General features: G+C 38.9%; 1 long non-coding RNA gene across 1 annotated transcript; it reads right to left on the bottom strand.

The window, feature by feature from the left end:
- Window positions 1-419: 419 nt before the first annotated feature.
- LOC122062951 lies at window positions 420-3,451 on the bottom strand. The gene is made up of 2 exons (XR_006135157.1): window positions 2,880-3,451; window positions 420-901 (listed from the first exon to the last, which is right to left on the bottom strand). It is a non-coding gene; the product is annotated as an uncharacterized LOC122062951 (long non-coding RNA).
- Window positions 3,452-25,757: the final 22,306 nt, after the last annotated feature.

Genomic DNA, 25,757 nt, shown 5'->3' with positions numbered 1-25,757 from the left:
GGATATTCTCGACCGGGACCAAACCGGTCTCACCTGTTGACACCACTAACTTAACATTAGTGGTAAATGCTCAGAAAAACAGCCAACTATATCATTAGCTCCATCATTATCCCATCGATATGGGAGTACGGTTACACGGTCATTGAATAACCCATATGTACTACTGCGGGGTAGGGTTACCCCACGACTATTATGTTATCTCAACCAACTAGTCGTTTCAATAAATTGATTATTTCATTAGACATCGCCTGATCAATATCTACATCTAACAATTTATCCACTTTCTATGTATATTCGTTAGAAGAAGTGGATGTCTATTCACGTTATATATGGGTTCATAAAACATGAAACAATTTGACCAATTTGTTTGCACTCTATGACAGTTGACCCATTCATCAAACAATGTCAGGATTTCATCCTTGCATTTTTCAATCAGAAAGTTTACTCATTCGTAACCTTAAATCCAAATTCTTCAATCCTTACATAGAACATCTAGTGGGGATTACAATAACGGATAACAACTCCAATAAATATTAGAAACAAGGAAAGAAGCAGGGACATCCCGCAACACAAACACGTTCCGAGGTTTCCTTCCCATATGAAGGCCCCTCATCCGAACATCTACACCTTCTCCTGATTACAAAGTCATTACGTTCGACTAAGTAATTCCCATGTGATGGTCCCCCTTCATTCCAACTGTTTCTTCTTGCTTGAAATTTACTCCTGTTCTGCTTCAACTAGAGAGCTATATGACTTAAATACAGCTACTCGATACCCCGTCACTTGCTTGTTGCATTCCACTAAACTCTTGTATATTCCTCGGTTATACCCCTTATAGACAACATAAAACTTCCTTGCCATCTTCTACAATCAGTCTCCTCGGGTCACCACTCGTACGTTCCTAGTAGAAAAGATATATTACTTCCAGAAAACTTGTTAACTACCTCAGAAGATTAATAATTATCATTAAATTCTATGCGCACTTGTATTACAATTACCTGACTTAATAGAAGGTATTAAGCTTGAGAGGGAACAAACGGTGCAGTAACATTACTTCTAGATTTGTAAATTCTTTCAAACGACAATACCCACTTCTGGTAAATCGTGGATTTTTCATTGTAATAGTCCACGCAGCAATAACTTTAAAGAGAATGGGATCCCAACAACTATATACAACAACTGAAGAAGTAAACATATGATGTCAAAATCAGTAACAACCTACACTGAACTCAACACAGGGTGTTTGTATTGAAAATAATTATAGGGGTTCAAGGGGGCCTATTTAGTATAGACAGTTACTGAGCAAGAGTTGCAGAAATGCTAATGTTATAGACAGTTACAACCCATAACAGGTTCACATTTTCAATAGACAATGCCACTTTAAGGATTCTTCATCATTCCTAAATAGAGCACAACACCAAATTCAAGCACATTTATAAATTTAAATCCCACTCCAGTGGTTCTCCCCTAACACTGATTAAATGATTCAAACTGAAGCCTAGGGTGTGTAAGGTGTTAGAAAGAATTTTTTCCTATGTCAAAAAAGTTGGTCTAAACACAGAAAATTCCTATGCTGACAAAACTTTCTGTTACAGAACTTTCCTTCAAACTGGAGTATCAAACCAACAATGAACACTAAATTAAGGGACCTGGAAATCAACTGAAACAAATGAGAGTACTCAAGCTATGGAGTTGGCTTGCAGTTTCACCCTGAATGGATGCATCTTAAACTCCATTACTGGTGACTGACATATTGGGTGGGAACTGGATCTCATGCTTTCAGGTCTACACATTTTGTAATCAGATTGGATCCGGGAACATTACGAATAGACAACTAGCATTACTTGGCTGTGATGAAGCAGTCAATAGTATTATCGAATTCAAGAATCCTCCAAAGAGTTGTTAGTGAATGAAATATAAGCTGTAATGTAAGGAAATCACACACCTAATACACTAACAAGGAACAAAGGAGGGGTGGCAGAGATGATCCCGTAATCGACTTTCCCATCCAGATTACAATTTATCCTTCTTATTATTCAATGTCACTACAGGGATTTTGACTAATGCAGATAACAGCAGCACTCCATTGCCAAGCACTCAATACCCCTAATTTTTAATGGACCTTCATGCAAGAAAAGAAACACAATCTCCCCAACAAATTAGCGATCAAAACTTGTGACTGATTTCATGACTCAAAACTACTCAGATATGCTGTCCGGTGTCATATTTTTCGCAAAGATCCCAAATGTCTCTAGTTCCATTCGTGCTTGTATGAAAAAAAAAATTATAATAAAAACAGAACCAGGAATTTGTTTCTTAAACTATGTTACTAAAAAAGACAGAAATGAAATCCTCCAAGAACCTTCTCACAGAACCTTGCTGACACTATAGGCAAAATACGCAACAAAAAACCATTACTGAAATCAATTACTATTCTATTATGACCTCCCCACTCCACCTCCCTAACATTTCCAAATTGTAAGGCCAAGAACAGTATGGAGATCTCTAACAGAACTGTGAAGGACACTATAGGCCGCGAAAGTCAGTTACAGGTGCAGCGGAATAAACTATGGAAGGGTGGGAAGATTCGGATCACAAAAACAATGATTTTGTTCCCGTCCTTTCTCCTAAAATTTATCAGAAATAATCACAACAAATCCGCAAAACTAAATAATACCTAATCTCTGATCTTGATATAAATCCTTGCAATCACTACTCTGAAGACCCTACTGCATATAAAATTGAAATACTAAATTAAATGGAGAATATATTACAAACCCCACACTTCAAACATTTACCATTAGATTCCACACGCACACTAAGATTTTTGAAACAAAATTACCTAACCAACAAACTATTCAAATATTCAAAATACTCACAGATTCAAACAAAGTAGGTTCTTCAGTGCAAAACTTTCTGACGAAAGTATTCCTCCTTACTGTTACTTCTGAAACTATCTCCGGCTTAATTTCTCCCACTAATCGGACAAAAAAATTAGGTGATTTTTCGCAGTCAGCTAATATCACAAACCAGGTTCACATAGGCGATTTCTTCATCTATTTTCGTTGAAGATACAGCAGACACTAACATGACCTTGCTAACCTCTTCTTTAAGAATCATTGATATGCAAAAATCTCTAGTGCGATACTTCTCTCATTAGCGGAGGGTTGTGGACCTTCTTCTCCGATCAAGAGCGAACTGTGGAACTTCTTCTCTGACCAGATTTTATTTCTCTCTCTTCTTCCTTCCCATCATATATTGTGTAATGTTCAGCTGACCAATGTCTGTCATGCACGGTCGTACATCTGACGCATCAGAACATACACTATTTTTTTTTCATTGTTTACCTTCACGTCTGATACCTGGTATCCTGCCAGCATACATGTCTTTTTCTCTCTCTCTCTATATATATATATATATATTTATTTATTTATTTATTTTAATTTTTGCTTTGACATAAGAAACAAAAAAAAAAGGAAAAAGAATTCAATTTTAAAAGCAAAAGAGAGAATGACATCATCAACTTTTTCCTTTTGTAGGTTAAACAATAAAAAAAATTTTAAACATCCATGGCTTTGTTCACAGAGTCGTCTCCCACTGGGAACCGACCCTGCGATCAATCCAACCTCAACTTGTCTCTCCTCCTTTGATGGACTAACTGTATTGGCTGGTGAATGATCAGCCTTATAAGGTGATCTCAATTATACACCAACGTTAGTCGAAAGGTCAAAATATGCATGGGGTCGTTGCAGCCAGTACTGGCGTGACTCAAAGGCACGCGAGAAGGAGATCAAGGACGGTCAAAAAATTGGGAGCAGCAGTCGTTGTTGCTGCTATACGCACGAAGGGCGCGGCCATGGGAATGGTTCAAGGATTTCATGGTGGGGAATGGTCGCGATCAAGTGCGTTCATGCATGATCTCATACGATAATGCACAATGCAACCAAGAACTGGCTCTAATGCCAATGTTAAATGAAAAGTGAATGGGTATCAGGGATTAACTCAGTATAATTTTCCTCATAGCAAAATGGATCAAGTTGCACCACGCGTCGATATGCACGAATAACGACGAACAAAAAGTTACAGCGATCTCGCTAGGCAATCGCTAGGAAATATTCTACCTTCTAAATCCAAGGATTACTATGGAGATCCTTGGAGACACATACTCTCAATTGGGAGAGAGAGAGAGAGAGAGAGAGAGAGAGAGAGAGAGCTTTAGAGAATAGGTCAAAAACTTGATTGGCTTTGTGGCCAAAATCCTCTTATTTAAGAATTGGCTCGCTAGGGTTTTCAATCTTAGTGGGTCTATGATTATCCCAAGTGGACGACCCACGAAAGAACCAGGCCAAGACCCAATTCGACCGATAATTAATTAACACCACTGCCAAAATAGATGGAATAGCTCCTTTACCAAGGAAGTAGAAAATAGGCAACTCCTTGTTATCCCTCACGACGCCTCCATAAGAAGCTCTATCTTATAATAAGGCTCCATCACAATGTAAAGAAAAAATGTTGCTTGGGGTAGAGAACCAAAAGCTAGGTCTAGGGACCTTTGTAATTCAATATGGACACCTCAATTATTCACAAGAATTGATTTCGGAGATTACAAGCACCATTGAACAACACAACACCTATGTTTGACATCCTCTACAACTGCTACCAAAATTTGAGGTCTTGTTTTGACATTAAATGTGAATATTCTAGTATTTCATTCTTTACTTTTTGTGCTGAATTTTAGCACAAAGTGCTATACACATAGTGAATGTAGTGTTGTCATTGTTGTCAACACAGTACAATTTGTGTTAGTAGAACAGTACACCTGGTAGTGTGATGTGGAAGAGTGGCTAAGAGTATCAGAGATAGTATCAATTAAGAGCATCAGAGATGATAATACGTCAATTAAGAGTATCAAAGATAGAAATCAAAGTATCAGAGGTTGTTTGAGTGTAATGGGTGCACCCATGGTGTGTATTACAGATTTCCATGCTTGGTATCAGCAATCTAGACTCATTTACGTCCGGGAGCAATTTAGTCATTGTAAATGAATTTTTTTGGTGTTGGAGTCTTGAGAGAGGTTGTAGAGTATGTCTCACTCTTTCCAATGTAATCAGATTTGCCTCATTTTGATGTCAGAGGAAGAAGTCACGGCCCATTAAACATTCAAGGGCATTTTGGTCATTTTATATGGCTAAGTCTGAAATCGGGTTGTTCTAGAGGATTGTAGTGCTTTGACTCATGAACTCAACGCAATTGGTTTCTTCTCAATCCAAATCGATCACACCATTATGTCACATGTGTTCGACAAAAATACGAATGGGTGTTTGTGCGCATTTCGAAGTCATGTGGGCCCAATGTGATAGGGTAGCAGTGTGTGTTAACGTATTTCGTATTTGGTGATGTGGTCAGTTGTTTGGGTCAATGATGATTAATGCATGTATATTAATGTCATGCATAGTAGATGGATGGGACATGTCATGTACTTGAGGTTAATGATGTGGCATTGGTGATGAGGTGGAAGGTGAGTTGGTAAAATATGTGACAAGGCAGCCTTAGTGACATTGCAAAATGCTGATGACATGACAAGTTATTTGGATGGTGTGGCATTGGCCTTAGGCTAAGCAACAAGGGTGCAGCCATGGGGCCTCGGCAATGGCTAAAGGGATACAATGGTTAGGGCATGGTCGAAGGTAGCAGCCATGGGCTGGCTTGCATAGCTCTCAAGGGCCACAACCATAAGTGGTCAGCTAAGACAAAAACAGCCCATGCAAGAGGAGTTTTGATGCTTGAGTAGCTGAATTTCTTTTATTAAAATGGCCAGGTGTTGGTGAGTGCACACGGTGTTCACGGTATTGCCTCAATGAAGCCTCAATGAAGCCTTTTATATTGGATCTCAAAATAGCATTCAGCTAGCACTTATTTATGGAGATTCTAGTGGCTGGCCCTCTATTGGCCTAAAGAGTCTGTATGCAGCTCAGCCAATGATTGTGCGAAACATGGCTTGTACGTGTCAGACCTTGGGTTACCCTCATCATATTGACTCTAATCGATTGGCTTAGGTGAAGTATGAGTTGTGTTGACGAGCTATCAAATCATGTGGTGTAATTTAAGGCACCATTTGACAATGTTTTTTTTTTTTTTTTTTTTTTTTTTTTTTTTTTTTTTTTTTTTTTTTTTTTTTAAATAGCAGAAACGACTTTTCACGTTTCTGGAAACAAAAATAGATTTTTTGGTGTTTGATAAACCTATTTCTCGAAACATTTTTTGCAGACATAATGTCACTAAAAAACCCAATAGTATCATCGGATAACCAAAAGGGAGATAGGGTTTGGTTGCCTCTTTTTTTGTTGAAATAGTTGAGAGATTTATCAGGCACAAAAACCTTTTTTCTCTCTCAAATTCATTTCTTGAAACGATGAAACAAGTCGGACTTGTTTTATCAAAGTCATTTCTAGAATCGTAAATAGGCATAAATTTTGATTTATGTTTGCAGAAACGGGTTGTTTCTCCATTTCTAGGAACAAGAAAACACAAAAATGACAGAAATGAAACGTTGTCAAACAGTGCCTAAGAGTTTCTCTAAGATTCCATCTATATTGCTTCCTAGGTATATAAAAGATTCCTTTCTGAGCCCTGTGGTTGGCTGAACTTCAAGAGGCCATACCTCCCTTGTCCCAACTCCGATTTGGGTAAACGGAATTGCAGATTTCTTAGAACTCTGAGCTCTATAGGTTTAAGGAAAGAAAATGAAGAGGAGAGTTGTAGAGGTGGCCAAATATCTAAGTTGAAACTCAAAGAAGACTTAGGCTTTGAATGCAAAACCTATAATCTCTTGTACTTGATCCATAGCCTCCATTAGAGACTTGGGAAGCTACTGGTAGCCAAGACAGCAAGCTTCATTGGTGGTAGTCAAGAAAAGAGGAGAAAAGAGAAGGATGAAGAAGAAAGGGAAAAGAGAGAAGAAGCCCATTCGTGCTTGTGTGAGCCAACGTTGAGCCATTAGAGCTCTAACAAAGGAAGAGAGGAAGTAGAAAGAAAGAAGAGAGAAGAGGAGAAGTGGTGTGCCATTGATGAAACTAGAGTGAGCTTCCACAAAGGAGGAAAGAAAAAGAAAAGGAAAGGAAAGGAAAGGAAGAAGAAAACAAAGGAAAGGAAAGGAAAGGAAAAAGAAAAGAAGGGAGAGAGTATCTATGTCAAACACTCACTGCTAGAGTGTTTTAGACACGGACTTATTTGGGTTCCACAGTGCACTTAAAGATTTCAATTTCTTCATCAACTTAGGAGAGATTGAAGATTCCCATGGACAATTAGAGTTCCCGGTCCCATATTCGGAAACCAGTGAATAGAGACATTATAGAGTTGTAAGCTATTCAACACTCATTGACCTGCACATTTGATTTACTACATTTCATTGTATGTTTAACTAGGTTATATTACCATAGACCTATGCTATGTGGGATATCATTGTAGGGTTATAAGCCCAACCTTATTTATATAATTAGTGTTCAGTGGGTACTGGACACAGGAACAGTGTATTCCTTGGTAGTTACCATTGCCTAAACATATCTGTCATAGGTGTGGCTTCTCAAGATTATTCTAAAAAAATTAGGGTGAAGACCTAGCCTTTGTAAGTCATGGGTGGAAACTAGGAATATGTTCCCTTGGCTGTTGGTGTAGTCATAATTAGTATTGAGTAAATGCTGAGCCTGATAATGGGCATTACTCCATGCATATAGGCAACTAGCCGAAGTACGTATTTCTTGTATTATGGTTGTGTATGCTAGTATTGTATTGTGGATTGAAGTGTATGTTTGTGGGATGAGTGTGTACGTCTGATAGACCTGGCCACTTAGTGGTGCAGTGTGGATGTATACGACTTTGTGTATGAGACAATGATTACCGTGTGGATTTGTAAGTCAGTTCTAGGCAGTAACACATGTTATGTGAGTTAGCTCCGTGCAGCAGTGAGAGTTACCAATAGCTCACATAGCAGCTCTGGGTAACATCAATAGATTGTGATTGAGAGTGAGTCACATTAGCTGGTGACCTAGCAAAGAACAAATTGAGAGAAAGTTTTTGGACACATTGATTCACCTCCCTTCTCAGTGTCAGTCGGGACCCAATAGAAAGGCCTAACTAATTTCCCAAGGACCTTTAAAGGATTATCATCACACTCATCCTTTCATAGGCACTTCCAAGTGTACACATCCATTCCACATTTCACTTACTTCTCAATAATGCAGTACAAAGGAAAATCCATATGCATAACATAGAGATTTTTATGAGGTTTGGCAAGATGTCTATGTCCTTAGAGTAGTTTCTATAAAGGCTTTGTATCTACTCAATACACTACTTTAACTACACTTACAGTTGTGAGTGGTCACACTAAGTTTTTTCAATATACAACTGAGAAGGTATAGTGCCAGCATAATTTGTAGCACCCATTGCAAGGGAGCACCCACACTCAATGTTTAACACCCACTAAACACCTAGTACAGAGATAAACAATAAAGATAAGCTCATATAGATTGCCTTAAAATCCAACTTAGGGTAGCATAAATTATCAACATGAACAACTATAGCTAGCATACATACATCATCGCAGATAAAACTTGCAATGTAAATCTAGGGTTAGAGAGCCTCATAGCCATTGTTTGGTGTTCTCAGAGTTATCTCAAAGCAAGTCTTAGAACACTGGAATCTTCAACTTCAAGTAGGCACTGCAAGCATGACACCTTATACCTTCTCTTCCTTGTCTTCTTAAGCTTTAATGCACAAGGAATACTCTAACTTTCTCTTCTCTCTTCTTTTCTCACTTCTCTAGGTGCTGGTATCAATAGATCATTAAAGCAGCTCAACCACCTTCTCAAAACACTCTTAATGGAGTGAATACAACATCCATTAAGCACCCAAACCCATTCAATAGCACACCCTAAAGGGGGAAAGATTCTCTCTTCAAAATCGTGGGTTTCACTCTCCCAAAATGTTATTTTAATCCTTCCAATGGATAGAGCATGAAAAACTAAAGAAGTAGCAAATTAGATGGACCAATTTGGCCTTGTAGATCAAAATATATGACAATTTGAAGTTGGGCCACCAAAATAGTCAACTTGGAATCTTTCTAGGGCAGTGTAGGGTATGGTAGTGGTGTAGAGAATGATGGCACAACACTCAACCATTGGATCAGGCCATAAATGGCACCTAAGATCTTGGCCGTAGGATCAATCAAACAGCTAGAAGATCTATGCCGTTTGATTATAACCATATCTAATGCATGACTGACACAAGGTCAGAGATTGACATCATCGTCAGTGGCATTGACCAACCATTGGTCTAAACAACGCTTAAATGGAGTTGTCAGATCTATGCCATGTGGCTGACTCCCAGCCGTCAATATAGGATATCCTCATCTTCTCCTATTTACACAGAACCCATCCAACTTTAAACTTTCATGCTAAAAGACCCCCTTGTTAGAAACTTTCAGAATTTGCACAAAAGCCCCTCAAATGTATACTTGAACTCCTCCACCTACATTGAGAGCAAATTGCCAATCCAAATTGGAATTTCCGAGGCCGACTTCACGGAAATGGCTATAACTTTTCATACGACTTTGGATTGAGACGAAATAAAAAGGGTATGGACCATCACTCGAAGGTCTATAATTTTTCAGAAGATCCGATCATCAGACTCAGTTATAAAAAGACTAAAATGCTCCTGAATATTGTGAACTTCATAACTTCTTCATTTGATATCGAAACAGGATGAACCAAGTGTGTTGGAGAGCATTAATTATGCGAGTATCGTTACATGGAGGATCCGTATTAAAAAAAATCATTTTCAATGATAAAAATTTTTGAATGTAAATAGGCCAAATTTATCAAGTTTGGCTCAAAAATCTGCACCATATACCATAGATGACCTAACTCACTTCAGACACTTCATACACCACTAACATCTCATTAGAGAGATTGTACATTGCCACATCACCACTATTGGCCACCCCACCACAATTGACCATGTCATCATTGCCATATGGTCGAAGTTGTCAACAAGGACAATCAGAAAACAAAAATCTCCCCAAATGGAGTTGTAGGCAACCATCTCATTCATATATACTCTCCAATGCTCTAATGAGAAATCTCTCTCCCACTTTGACAAAAAATACAATGGGAGGAAAATGGATTTCCCTGTAGGAAACACCTAGAGGGGGGCATGAATAGGTTTTCTTGAGAGCACTTGACAATATTTCGATTTATGATTATTTAGATGAAATGCGGAATTAAAGTACGAAATCAAAATGGAAAGACACAAAGATTTTATAGTAGTTCGACTTGTAACCAAGTTTATGTCTAGTCCTCTCAATAGCCCATGAGAGATTTTAACTATATGTTTCTTTTATTGGGAAAAAAACAAGCCTTTACAATTGTCTTAGTTATGGGTCAACTGTAACCCACTCTTGAGTCCAAGCAAGAGCAACTCACAATCGTGTTAGTTTCAGGTAAAGTGTAACCCACTCTTGAGTCCGAGCAAGAGCAACTGAAACCACTCATGATTACAAGCAAGAGCAACTCACTTCTTAAGTGCTGGCAAGAGAACCAAAAATAAAAATGAAAGTAAAAATACAAATTACAAGAGTTTGAACAATATTACCCGTGATATGTAGAACATGTACTCTTGTGTGATTGTGTAAGTTGATGAATGCAATGAATGGTCGTGCTTTCACTTGAAGCTTCTAAATGAGGATGACTTGAAAGCTTAAAACTTCTTCTTCTCTTTCTCTTCTCACTCTTTTCTTAGAGCTTTACTCACAATCTCTCTTTCTTTTTCAATATATTGCTTACTCAATTGTATGCACAAATGTGTCTAATGGATGTGTAGAGAGATGTCTAAAACCTTACCCAAGTGTGGGTATTTATAGTCGAGAGAGTGAGTGAGAGAGTGTTTTGAAAAGGCTCCAACGGATCTATTTTTCCTGGATCCGGATTTCCGGATCCTAATCCGGATCCACACATGGGTCAAATCTAGCCATTGTTGACCATTGATCTAGATTTCCGGATCCCATTCGGATCCAATCTGGATCATTCTACCAGTCAATGTTTTGACAGATAGACTAATCGAATTGAGAATCCTGATTCGGATTACACTGTTTTTGAATCCGGATTGGGTTTTGTGGCCTTATTGACTGTGTTCTTTGGTCCACCTTTTTCCAATCTCTTGGGACTCCTTTGGAGGAATTTTGGTCATTGCCTAGGGTCTTCTAAATGTATGTTTACATTGTGTATAAATGTGTGTGTGCGTGATTACAGGTGTACAATTTGTATGTGCATACGATCTTCAAATTCTTGGCTACAACATTCTTGGTCTTCACTTTGAGACTTCTTCAATGTATCAACTGCTTTGATCTTGATTTTGTTTATGTTAGTACAATTGTATGCGCATATATGATCTTCAAGTTTCATTTTCAACATTCTTGTCTTCTCACTCTTGAGACTTCTTCAATGCATCAATTGCTTTGATCTTCATTTTGTTGACGTCTTCACTTTGGTGTTCTTCATCTCCCAATTCAATCAATATGCTGACAAGAAGATTAGTGATTGTAGTCATTGTTTGTCATCACCAAAACATGAGTATGGAGGTGGGATTTTCCCAACAATCTCCCCCTACTTGGTGATGACAAATAATATAGTATTGATGCATAATATATAATAAGTTACATGTATCTATAGCCATACAATCAATTATACAATCATCTTCATCAATACCCATCAATATCTTCTCCCCCTTTGGCCATCAACAAAAAGGGGGAAGGTATAGCCTTAATCAAACTCCCCCTTGAGGTGAGCTCCCCCTTAATAAAAGAGATAAATTATGGTTGGATATCTCCCCCTTGATATGTGCTAGCATAGTGACAGAGATGTAGCAAAAGTTAAGATATAACATCAAAAGATAAGCTAAAATTAAGTGCTGAAATCATAAGCCATACTAGCAAAAAATAAGCTAAACCATAAGTGTTATCCATCAAACCATAAGAAAAAACCATCCAAAGTTAAACAACAATAGATCTTAAAAGTAAATAATATAAAGTAAATCTCAAGGACGGGAAGGTGATGGAGATGGAATCATATACCTCGCCATGTGCTCTAAGTAGGAGCAAAGATCGTCAAGCTTGTCATGTCTGGTCTTGAATTGACGATCAACATCCATCCTAAATGCTAAAAATTCCTGCTTGAGGTGTGTCATGCGAGTGTGCAAATCTATAGAGGATCCATTGTGTGCATGGGAGCAGTCTCTTCTGGTGCAATAGTGTCATAATGATCATCATGCTCATTTCAAACTCTCTACTCATACAATTACTAAATCCATCACACAATGTTTCATTAGTGGCACCAAAAATGAGATCAACCACATATTTGGATAATAATCATGTTTTTGTTTCTTTGTTTCATAAATAGTATAGTTTCCACCTTTGCCATAGTGTAACATTATTGAGTAAGAATTTACTCAATCTCTCATACCAAGCTCTTGGAGCTTGCTTGTGGCCGTATAAAGCTTCCTTAAGCTTGTATACATGATTGGAAAGTTTTGGATTTTCAAATTCGGGAGGTTGTGCAACATAAAATTCTTCATTAATGACACAATTCAAGAATGCACTTTTAACATCCATTTGAAACAATTTGTAATTTTTAGGACAAGCAAAGGCAGGCAACATTCTTATTGATTCTAATCTTGCAACTGGAGCATATATTCCATTAAAATCAATTCCTTCTTCTTGATTGTATCCTTTGGCTACAAGTCTTACATTGTTTCGAGTAATTTGACCTTTTTCATTTAATTTGTTTTGGAATACCCATTTTGCTCTACTGACTGTCTTGTCCTATGGTATGGGAACCAAGTCCCATACATCATTTCTTTCAAATTGATTAAGTTCTTCTTACAATCCAATCACTATTAGTTAATGCTTCTTTTACATTTTTAGGTTCAATAGTTGATATGAATGCACTATTACTAGGATGTTGTATTCTTGATGATGTTTGTACTTCATTGCCTAGACCACCAATGACTTGATCGATAGGATGATCCTTAATTGTTTTGATTTATTTGGGTAGTTCTTTGTTTTCTTCTTCTATTGTCTCTTATGTTGATATATTTTCAGCTTTCTTTCTAATTTCTTCCACTTCATCTTCATCTTCATATGAAAGTGACTTGTATATTGTGTTTGGTGGTGATTCATCAAATTTCACATTTACTGATTCTTCTACCACTTGGGTTATTTTGTTGAACATCCTATAAGCTCTACTATTTTGTGAGTAGCCAAGAAAGATGCCTTCATTAGCTTTGGAGTCAAACTTTCCTAGATGATCTTTGGTATTTAAGATGTAACACTTACATCCAAATACCTTGAAATCATCAACCTTAGGTGTTTTTTCAAAATAGAGTTCATATGGAGTTTTATTATCTTTCTTATTATTACTCTATTGAGAACATAACATGCCATATTTATGTCTTCTGCCCAAAAATACTTTGGAAGTGAATATTCTTGGATCATAGTTCTCATGGTTTCTTGTATTGATCTATTCTTTCTTTCTATGACTCCATTTGATTGAGGAGTTCCAGGAGGTGAGAACGCATAAGTTATTTCATGTTCGTCAAAGAGTTTTCCAAATTGAGGTCGATTATCAAACTCTCCACGATGATCGGTTCTTATGTTGGTAATTAAACAACCCATTTGGTTTTGAATCTTCTTGCTTAGGGTGAGAAATTCACTAAAGGTTTCATCTTTATGTCTAATGAATAGAGTCTAGGTATATCTACAGTAATCATCTATTACTACTAGAGTATATTGTTTTCCACCTAGACTAGGAGTTGAGATTGGTCCAAATAGATCCTTGTGAAGTAGTTGAAGAGGTCTTGAGGTTGATACTATTGTTTTAGATTTGTGTGAGGTTTTTACTTGTTTGCCCTTATGACATGCATCACAAATCAATTTTTCTTCAAATTTCAGTTTTGGCATATTTTGCGACATTTTTAGAAGCTATTTGTTTAAGAGTTTTTGTGTTGACATGACCGAGTTTTCTATGCCAAAGATAACAGTCTTCATTGTTTGAAACAAGGCATATTCTACTAGAACAAGCATTGTCAAATATGCAAATGTAGATATTATTTCTTAATGCCATTCAAAATAACATCATGTTTATCATTTTTCACTAAAATTGAGAAGAATTAAATTTAACCAAATATCCATTTTTGCACAATTGGTTCATGCTAATCAAGTTATAAGCAAGACCATCAACTAAGCAAACATTGGTTATAGTGGTACCTCCAATTTTGATAGAGCCTTTACCAATAATCTTTCATTTTCCTTTGTCTCCAAATGTCACCCATCCTCCATCATGTTTCTTGAGTTTTGAGAATAGGTTGGAGTTTCCAGTCATATGCTTGGTGCAACCGTTGTCAATATACCATTTAAGGTCCTTTTTGCTCTTCAAGCATATCTATAAAAACACAATCAATGATGTATTAGTACCCAACTGGGTCCATTGAAGTTAGATTCAAAAAAATCCGTTTGGTACCCAGATGGTCCTTGTTTTGTTTTGGACATGGCTATTATAGGATCGGGGATATTTTTAATGATGTTGTGGAGTTCTAGTATTGCTTCTTGGAGGTTAAGGTTTATAGAACTGAGAATTGTAATAACCATTTGATTCGAGTGGTTGTGGTCTATTTTGAGAACCTTTGTGGTCATTGAGGAACATGACCATACTTTCTTGTATATTGATATGCATAATTGGCTTGGGGTTTCTTCAAGGGTGGATTGGTTTTTTCCTTTCCCTTGGATTGTGAAGTAGAGGCATTGTATCCAAGGCCTTCCTTGTTGTGAACATCCCTTTGAGGTGTTCCCAATAGAGTATTAAGGTTTCCTTGGCCTTTGGTGAAAGTGTTTAGAGTCAAGATTAATTTTTCATTTTCTTGCAAGAGGTCTTTCTTTTCTTTTTGCATCTTTTCAATAGTCTCCAAATGACATTTTTTTTCTTCTTTTTCTTGCTTTCTCAGGAGTGGTGAGCTAATTCAAGTTAAATAGAAGATTATCTACTTGCTTTTCTAATGCTTTCTTTTTTGTCACTAACTTTTTGCTACTTTTTGGTATAATTCTTGAAAAGCATCATATAGTTCATCTTATTCAAAGTTTTCTTCACAAATAGAATTTGCACTATCAAAGTTTGTGGTGCTTACCTCATTATCTTCTTAATCGAATATAGCCATCAATGCTAGGAGGTGTGTTCATTACCGGATTCTCCTTCTTCATCACTACTGTCGAATGAGTCATGCCAAGTTTCTTCGGCTTTGTAGGACTTTTTCTTCTTTCCTTCTTTTGAGAGATTTAGACAATCGATTTTGATATGCACTGATTTTCTACATTCATAACAAACTACTTCATTATATTTTTCATTTGAATAGTTCTTACCTTTGTTGTCTCTGGAGGGTTGCCCTTTGATGAGTTTTCTTCCTTTCTTTGATTTGAGGAATTTATGGAAGTGTCGAGATAGGAGTAGTATTTGTTCATCTTCACTTTCCTCTTTGTCAGAATCTTGTGTCATTTTGAGGGCAACTGTTTTCTTTCTTGTCTCTCTTGATTTTTCTTATTCTTCCATCTTATCATCTTTGAGTTCTCCTTCATGAATTTGCAACATCCCCATGAGTTCATCTAAGCTTAAGTTATCAAGATCTTGAGTGTTTCGAATGGCCGTCACTATCAGTCTCCATTTCTTCTTGGGTAGAAATTGTAGTAGCTTTATCACTTTCTCCTCTTGAGTGTAATCTTTATTCAAGGCTTTCAACTTGTTTATAATGTTAGTAAAGCGAGAAAACATATCAAAAATAGATTCATTCTTTTGCATTTAAAAGCTTTCATACTCGTTTCTGAGTCGGCCACTGTTTACTTTCTTGACTTTCAAAGTTCCTTCGTAAGTCACGATAAGTTTTTTTCACATTTCTTTGGCCGACCCACACATGGATGTCCTATTAAATTCCTTTTCGCTCAATGCATATTGACTGAATGTAATAGCTTTGAAGTTATATTGAATCTTAATTTTATCTTCTGCTGTGTATTCTCTTTTTTCTTTTTCTACAAGTTCTTCTCCTACTTCCTATAGGCTTTGCGTGAACCTTCTTCAAACACCTCCCACACATCTAAGTTGTGAGCGTAAACAAAGTTTGTGAATCGGTTTTTCCAATAAACACAACCTTCACCATCAAAGTATGGAGGTCTAGAGATGTTAAGACCTTCGACTTGTTGGTGTTGAGATGCCAGGGATCTTTGACTTGGTTTAGAGAAATTAAAGTCTCAATTTTGTGCTCCCGCTCTCATACCAATTGTAGGAAACACCTAAAGGGGGGTGACTAGGTTATCTCGAGAGTACTTGATAATATTTTGATTTATGGTTATTTAGATGAAATGTTGAATTAAAGTAGAAAATCAAAATGGAAAGACACAAAGATTTTATAGTAGTTTGACTTATAATCAAATCTACGTCTACTCCTCTCAATACCCATTGAGAGATTTTTCACTATATGTTTCTTTTACTGGGCAAGAAACAAGCCTTCACAATCGTCTTAGTTATGGGTCAAGTGTAACCCACTCTCGAGTCCAAGCAAAAGAAACTCACAATCGTCTTAGTTTCAGGTCAAGTGTAACCCACTCTTGAGTCCAAGCAAGAGCAACTCAAACCACCCTTGAGTACAAGCAAGAGCAACTCACTTCTTGAGTGCCGGCAAGAGAACCAAAAATAGAAATGAAAGTGAAAATACAATTTACAAGAGTTTGAACAATATTACCCGTGATATGTAGAACATGTACTCTAGTGTGATTGTGCAAGTGGATGAATTCAATGAATGATCGTGCTTGCACTTGCAGCTTCTAAATGAGGACGACTTGAAAGCTTGAAGGTTCTTCTTCTCTTTCTCTTCTCACTCTTTTCTTAGAGCTTTACTCACAATCTCTCTTTCTTTTTCAATATATTGCTTACTCAATTGTATGCACAAATGTATCTAATGGGTGTGTAGAGAGGTGTCTAAAACCTTACCTAAGTGTGGGTATTAATAGCGGAGAGAGTGAGTGAGAGAGAATTTTGAAAAGGCTCCAATGAATCTATTTTTTCCTAATTAGGATTTTCGGATCCTAATTCGGATCCACAGATGGGTCAAAATTAGCCATTGCTGACTATTGGAAAATTTGAAATTTTCCCTGATCCGGATCTCTAGATTGGAGATTTCACCATGCGTATTGATCCGGATTTTCGGATCCCCAGATCATTATGCCAGTTAATGTTTTGACAGACAGAGTGATATTGATTCTCTATCCGGATTGAGAATCCTGATCCGGATTACACTATTTGTGAATCCAGATTGGGTTTTGTGGCCTTTTTGACTTTGTTCTTTGGTCCACCTTTTTCCAATCTTTTGGGACACTTTTGGGGCATTTTGGTCATTGCCTAGGGTCTTCTAAATGTATGTTTACATTGTGTATGCATGTGTGTGTGCGTGATTACAGTTGTACAATTTGTATGTGCAAACGATCTTTAAACTCTTGTCTTCAACATTCTTGGTCTTCACTTTGAGACTTCTTCAATATATCAATTGCTTTGATCATGATTTTGTTGATGTGAGTACAATTGTATGTGTGTATGATCTTCAAGTTTCGTCTTTAACATTCTTGTCTTCACTGTTGAGACTTTTTCAATGCATCAATCGCTTTGATCTTGATTTTGTTGACTTCAATACATCAATCACTTTGATCTTGATTTTTTTGATGTCGTCACTTTGGTGTTCTTCGTCTCCCAATTCAATCAATATATTGACAAGAAGATTAGTGATTGTACTCATTATTTGTTGTCACCAAAGCATGAGTGTGGAGGTGGGATTTTCCCAACAATCTCCCCCTTTTTGGTGATGGCAAACAATTTAATATTGATGCATAATATATAATAAGTTACATGTGTCTATAGCCATACCATCAATTATACAATCTTCTTTATCAATACCCATCAATATCTTCTCCCCCTTTGGCCATCAATGAAAAGTGGGAAGGTATAGCCTTAATCAAGCTCCCCCTTAAGGTGAGCTCCCTCTTAGTAAAAGAGATAAATTATAGTTGGATAGCTCCCCCTTGATATGTGCTAGCGTAGAGACAGAGATGTAGCAAAATTTAAGATATAACATCAAATGATAAGCCAAAATTAATTGCTGAAATCATAAGCCATACTAGTAAAACATAACTAAAACCATAAGTGTTATCCATCAAACCATAAGCAAAAACCATCCAAAGTTAAACAACCATAGATCTTAAAAGTAACTAATATAAAGTAAATCTCAAGGATGGGGAGGTGATGGAGATGGAATCAATGCCTCACCATGTGGTCTAAGTAGGAGCGAAGATCGTCAAGCTTGTCATGTGTGGTCTTGAATTGATGATCAACATCCATCATAAATGCTGAAAGTTCTTGCTCAAGGTGTGTCATGCGAGTGTGTAAATCTGTAGAGGATCTACCTGGGTGCATGGGAGTAGTCTTTTCTGTTGTAATGGTGTTATGATGCTCATCATGCTCATTTCAAACTCTCTACTCATACAATTACTAAATTCATCACACATTGTTTCATTAGTGGCACAAAAAATTATATCATCCACATATATTTGGATAATAATCATGTTTTTGTTTCTATGTTTCACAAAGAGTGTAGTGTCCACCTTTCCCATAGTGTAACTGTTATTGAGTAAGAATTTACTCAATCTTTCATACCAAGCTCTTGGAGCTTGTTTGAGGCCGTATAAAGCATTCTTAAGCTTGTATACATGAATAGGAAGTTTTGGATTTTCAAATCTGGGACGTTGTGCAACATAAAATTCTTCACTATTGACACCATTTAAGAATGCACTTTTAACATCCATTTGATACAATTTGAAATTTTTATGACAAGCAAAGGCAAGCATGTTACACCCGTGCCCTAATCTGGTCTAATTTGAACTGTTGTGATAGGCCTCAGATCGGAGATCAAAAGTACAACTGGGTTTTGGCTCGAGGCTGCACATTGCCAAGGGGGTAGAGGTGCCTTTCTAACTGGAGGGGATTCATACTTTTTGATCCCAAACTGTAAGTGACCCGACTCCCCACGCTTAAATTTTGGCACGCATCACAAATTTATTGAATAGCCTTGAGCATGTCCAAGGGTAACCACCCATATAAAACTAATCCTGGGAGAGCAAGCTGTCAACCGAAAACAAGCCATCGAAAGCAACCTAGGCCTAGATCCGGTGCCTATTTTCAGTGGCTTGACAGGCTGCTATCAAGGTTCCAATGCCCGTGGTTCCCGCCACTCTCATCGTAAATGATTTTGGATGATCCCAAATCATCCTCCACACCTTTGTTGTGATGTGGGAACTTTATGGACCTAAATGTGCGAGTCCTCGTGCCCCAAATTTCATTTTAATCCTATTAGTTCAAAAGAGGTCCAAACCAAACAGACCCTAAGCCCCACTTAAGTTATAAGTTGGGAAATGAGGATTCATTTCCTCATTTCCCTTGTGACCAACATAGGAGAGGAGAGAAAGAGGAGAGGAAAGAAGAAGAAGAGGAAGAAAAAGGAGGTTGGAGGCCTACCTTGGTGCTGGCTATCGCCTTGTTGCCGGAATCGCTGCCGGAGGCAAGTACAACCTCTCATACCACTCTCTCTCTTCATTTCGACCTAGATAGAGCTAGGAATGGATGGAATCTTGGTGTACAAACCATGTTAAGGTTGTAGGATGAGTGTCCTACCCTCTCGTTGTTGTTATTGAGCTCGAACCAAGCCCGGTGGGCTCTGACAACATGTAATGCCAAAAGACCAACTAGGGTTTCGATCGTTCGATCGACATATCTCCCAACTGGCTAGGTGGAATCTAAATTTTATTGGATTAGAATGATGCTAGGAACATCCCCTACAAACTCCACAGAACAAATCCCGACGATTGGGCCTGAGCCAGAAAACCCCAAATTGGGTGGATTGCCCTGAACCACCACCGAAAATAGCCCACCGGATCCATTGGGCCTATTTCGATGGCATATTTCTGGTGGACATGGAACCTTATGTGCTCTTTGTCACCTCCACCAGAAACAGGACTAATATTTTCGGTGGAAATGCCCTATTTTCGATGGCTATTTTCGGTGACAGTACTGTCACTTAGGAATAGTGTCTGTACCCTTTGGGGGTGACTATGTGGATCCCTCCTGATGTTTCTGACATGTACTGATGTACAACTCCCTTGTGTCTAGGATAGTAATGCGCATGTGCCCCGAAGCCAGAATTAAATTGATCGATCGGTGGTCATACTTGAACCCGAACACACCTGATCGTAAAATAGGTAAGGGATGGACTGTGTTTATTTTTGGAATGTTTATTATTATTAAATTTCTCTTTAGAATTATATATTCAACTGTAATTGCTTAAATGAGATGATGATATATTATATTTGCCATTTACAATTATGATATGAATTTTATGGATATGTATGACGGGATTCGGTGTGGCCGAGGTGGTACCGGTACCGTGATCGTCGTGTGTTTGGTTGTGTGTGTGTGAGATGGAATTCAACGTGGCTGAGGTGGTACTGGTGCTATGATTTTCGTATGTTTATTGCATTCATGTATTGATTATGTGCATTAGAGTTAGTTGTAGTCGCGGGTTACATTTTGTGGTCAAGGTCTCGCTGGTATCATGTACCCAGGGTCTGGATTTGGACATAAATGCTCTTCGTGGCTGATCATTGGTACCGGTGTCACGTAGTCCATATTCAATTGAGGTGTTGGATAACCCATTGTGGTATGTTCGATGTGCCTTTCTGAAATGCCAACCCGTAGTACGATGTGATTGTAGCCGGAGGCGGGAACCTGTTTGGCATGGCGGATGACGTATCGATGTCATGACTGCCAAGAGGGGGTTATCAGGGGTTTACAGGGTGACTTATGGACATATACAGGGACTGGTAGGCTTCCAATCATAGCTAGGGTTTGTATAGTCGATGGCGGTTTCGAGATGAAGGATACAGCCTAATGCGCCATAGTAGCATTTACCAGACTTAGTTTGTATTGTTAGGTGGATAATAAATAAATGAACTGCATCACGAGCATCATGGACTATATTTAATTTCTACAATTATGCATTATAAATTATTACCGCTATTGACTTGCTTGGATGTGCTTGACCCCACCCCTCACTGAGCAAGTTGGAAAGCTCACCCCACGTATATACCCCTTTTTAAATGATGATGTAGGTACGTAGTGCCGATGGCAGGTAACCTAGTATCATTTGGGTCGGAGTATGGTGTGAGCGACTGGTGGATGCTAGAAGCAGAGGAGCATGATCATGACTGTGCTTGCGATCACTGTGCTTACGCCGCAGCATGAGATTGTACATCATATTTTGATACTCTTGGGTATAACTGTGGATTTAATGTTGTTTTTGATTATACGTTATGGATGATTGTAACAGAATAACTCGGTTATCGCTATTATATTATCATTAGATGTTTTCCTCATTTTATTTATGATTCTGCTACTATACTCTAATTTCACTACCTATATTGGTTTGTGATGCGAAATAATGAAAATGTGAAGGTACTTCTATCAGAGATCCTGGTAGGTTGGTAAGATAGGTACATGTCTTACTCACACCGTCAGTAATGCTAATGGTAAGTTGGGTCTACTGGAATTGGGGTGACAGCTATGGTATTAGAGTGTGACACTCTGCCTTAACTCACAATCTTAGCCAAACCATGATTCTGGGGAAATTAAGATTAAATAAAAATCTCAAGACAACAATAATAGAAATTTGCACAATTAGGAGACAAGTATAGGTGTTAAAGCCGTTTCATTATAATGGAGAACTTGAATACACAACTTACACTTTTCATAAGAAAAGAAAGTACTAAATGTATGAAATCCTAACTAGCCTAAGTCTAAGAAATCAAACAATTGAAGCAAATGACATAATGTAAAAGTTCAACTAAATCTAAAACATCAAATTCAAATAAAAATATGAAAAGGAAAATCCTAAAAGCTACAGTGGCAAACATGCTACTACTCTTGCTACTCTTGCCGCTGTTGCTGTTGGTTCTATCCTTGGCCCTAAGCTTGGTTCAGACCATGTGTTCCTGGAGGCACCGGAATACCGAGATGGAAGACCATTGCCTGCATCTGTGCCTCTAGGGAGGCCACTCTATTGTCCATAAGACAATAGGTCCTGTCTATGCGGTTGAGGCGGTCATCTATACTCCTCATCAGAGATGTGGTGGTGTCTAGGTGAGCCATAACATCATTGAGACTGTAAGGCCTCACACCCTTAGTGCCCCAAGAGGTAGAAGTAGCCATAGAACCTATAGTTTGGGGATCAGGTGGTGGAGCCCCACCAACCCCAGTAGCTTCTCCTCCTGCACCACCAACACCTCTGCCAACATCATCGGCATCATCACTGACATTACTAGCACCGCCACCCTCTACCTCCATAGGCTGCTAATCCTCTCCGGGGATAGGAGTCACCTCTCGAAGATCTATGGTCATCTTCCTTAGAGAATCTTAGTTAAAGTCTGTGACCTCTTCACCTAAGCGTGCCTCTCCCTCCAAGTCCACCCCAAAGTGATGAAAGATATCAGTGAGTATTCTTCCATAACACAGGCTTCCCGTTCGACAATCCACTCCTTCGGACCGAAGCACTATAGTCCACATAAGGAGGTAAGGGAGAAGTATCTGTTCCCCCATGTACACGTAGTAGGTCAAGTAGGCTTGCAGTGCGAATACCTCATCATAATGTCCACAAGTGGGGAGGACATTCAACTGAATCGCACAGTAGATGACCTTTGGAGTAGCAAAATAGTTGACTGAACGGTTCCATCCCTTAGCTTCCTTAGTCAGCATGTCATTGAACTCCTGAAAGGTATCAGGACTCTGGAATTCATATGCCGGAGTCCAAGGCGGGCAGTACACTAGGTCACCCATATTACTGACCATTAGAATATTGGCCAACTGCCTTATGTCAAAGGAGATCTCCACCCCCTTCACATAGGAGGTGATCCACATCTCTTCGGTACCCCGGTTCACGCATTGCAAGTTAGAGTAGAACAACCTGACCAGTGTGGGGTAGTAGTACTTGTTGGGTTTTAAGATTCGGTACCACCCAACCTCATCAAAACATTGACAAAGACAAAATGCACGGAAGTCATTGGTCCTCACATAGACTCTTGGGTCCACATTATGGTGCGTGAAGAGTTCCCAACGATCTCGCTCAGCCACAGAGCGGAATAGGATGGGGTTGAACTGAGTGGCGGCATCTTGCTCCTCTTATTCAATGGCACGTCTGGTATGTACACGATGTCCAGACATTGTTGCAATGTGATTCCTAAGGATTTAGGATGAAAAACCAGATTCAATGGCTGAATGTAAAGCTCACAGAGAAGAAAATCACAAAACTAGGTTACAAAGAGGAGGAACATACCTTTGGTACGAATGTAGCAACGATTGATCGCGAAATAGTGAGAGGAAGATAGGAAATGGGTAAAAAAATCCTCCTTGTCTATTTCCACACCTTTCCCACAAGAGAAAATAGGGTTTTGTATAAAGAAGCCAAGACCCGAGCCTATTTATAGCTGTTTTGGTGCCATCGAAAACAGCCCACTGAAACACTGGTCATGCTTTCGGTGCCTATTTCCAATGAAGTAAAAAAGTGGATTTTCGCTCTTTGTTTTGCCACTAGAAATACCACTGATATTTTTAGTGGATTAAACCATATTTCCGGTGATATGACCCCCTGTTTTCGGTGGACTCTTTTGGAAAGTGAATCATTTTATTTTTCAAATTAAAATTTTAATTTGGTTACTTTAATGGTGTGCCCCTTTGGGATATGCGCGTGATCGGATCCTAATATTTGTGGACCCCACTTATGCATGCCCTAACCCTAATTTTGACTGTCGTATACGTGTGGGACCCACTTGCATGCATGTGTTCTAATTACATGTAGCTTTGTTTATGCATGTGCACTAATCGGATTCCTTCATAGGAATCATTTCACATCGGAACACCTGATCCCGATACCAATCACTTCCATCCCCTCCCGCTTCCTCTTATACTGAATCAGGGTAGACCCCACAATGCACCTCTAGCTCCGCTTATACTTACAGCCCAGGATGTGGCATCTATTATGAATAACATGATGTTAAAAGTTGAAGAAAGATAAAACCAGTTTATGGCCAGGATCGATAATAGAATCAAAGCGACAATTGAAGCCCACAATGCACCGCCCACACCTGCTACTCCACCGGCACTGGTTCCAATACCCGCTGGATCGGCTACCCTTCAAATATCTGGTGGGGCACAAGTGCATAGACGTGTGCAAGACCCAATGCCAGAACAAGCTCAAGCCCATGTAGAGGGTTGGGCAGACTTGACAAAAATGATGCAGAAGTTCAAACGACTTAGGCCCCCATGCTTCTCAAAGGTGGGCCAAGACCCGTTGTATCCATCAAGATGGATTGGAGGAATGGAGAAGGTTTTTAGACTGATAGGCTGCATTGATGAGCAAAAAATTTTATGTGCGGGCTATCAGTTACAGAATGAAGTGGATGATTGGTGGAGTGCCACCGAGCCTATTCTGAGGGCTAGTAACCCGAATCCCACTTGGGTAGATTTCAAAGGGGCCTTCTTTGAGAACTATTTTCCAGAAAGCTTCCAAGATAGGAGAGAGAGTGAGTTCTCTCAGTTGGTTTAAGGTTCTCAGTCTGTGCTTGAGTATCAGCAATGCTTCGAGGAGCTATTCCATTTTGCTCCTGAGCATCTCAGAGGTGATAGGGCTAAAGCGAAGAAGTTTGAGAAAGGGTTGAGGCTAGGTATTGGGTCAACCATTGTGGGGTTGAAACTGTAGACCTATGCTGAGGTGGTCCAAGTGGCCAAATCCATTGAAGATCAGCAGAGAGACAACTTCACAGCCTAGCAAGGAACTGGAAAGAGGCCAATGGGATCTACTGATTTTAGGGGAGACAATAAATCTTTTCGAGTGCCTTATGTCGACCCAACTCCAGTGCAATTTAGGGGGCCTAACGTTAGTCAGACTTCTCAGCCCTCCCAATCTAGTGCTGTATCTTAGTCTTTGGGATCAAGCCCAAAGTGCTTTCATTATGATTAGCCTGGCCACATGGCGAGGACATGCCCCCATCGAAGGCCAAGTGATGCACCCTACACTATGCCACCTAGGCCTCAGCAAACATATTCAGCCCCTAGACCAGCACAACCCCTATAGGGCCAGAGACCACTGGGCAGAGTGTTTGCTATGACTGTAGAAGATGCTGAGGCTGCACCTGGTGTAGTGATAGGTACATTATTGATATCATTATTGCCTACACATGTGTTATTTGACTCAGGAGCCTCGCATTCGTTCGTGTCATCGACATTTACAAAAAAGATGAGAATTCCACCCAAGGGACTGACTCAATGTTTGGCTGTGAGCACCCCAACTGGAAGTGTAGTGGGTTTGAACTATGTTTATGAGCCCTGCCCAATGACCATAGGTGATCATGAGTTGAATGCTCACTTGATCAAGTTGGATATGATCGATCTTGTCGTGATTTTAGGAATGGACTGGTTATTTGCATACAGAGCCAGTGAGTTATATGTAGAGAAGGCTATCATTTTTAGACCTCATGATGATGATGAGTTTGTGTTCCAAGGGGATAAGCCCAAGAAACC

Source organism: Macadamia integrifolia, unplaced genomic scaffold, assembly GCF_013358625.1.
Source record: "Macadamia integrifolia cultivar HAES 741 unplaced genomic scaffold, SCU_Mint_v3 scaffold115, whole genome shotgun sequence".
NCBI lineage: Eukaryota > Viridiplantae > Streptophyta > Magnoliopsida > Proteales > Proteaceae > Macadamia > Macadamia integrifolia.
This window is presented reverse-complemented; position numbering and strand designations above follow the sequence as displayed.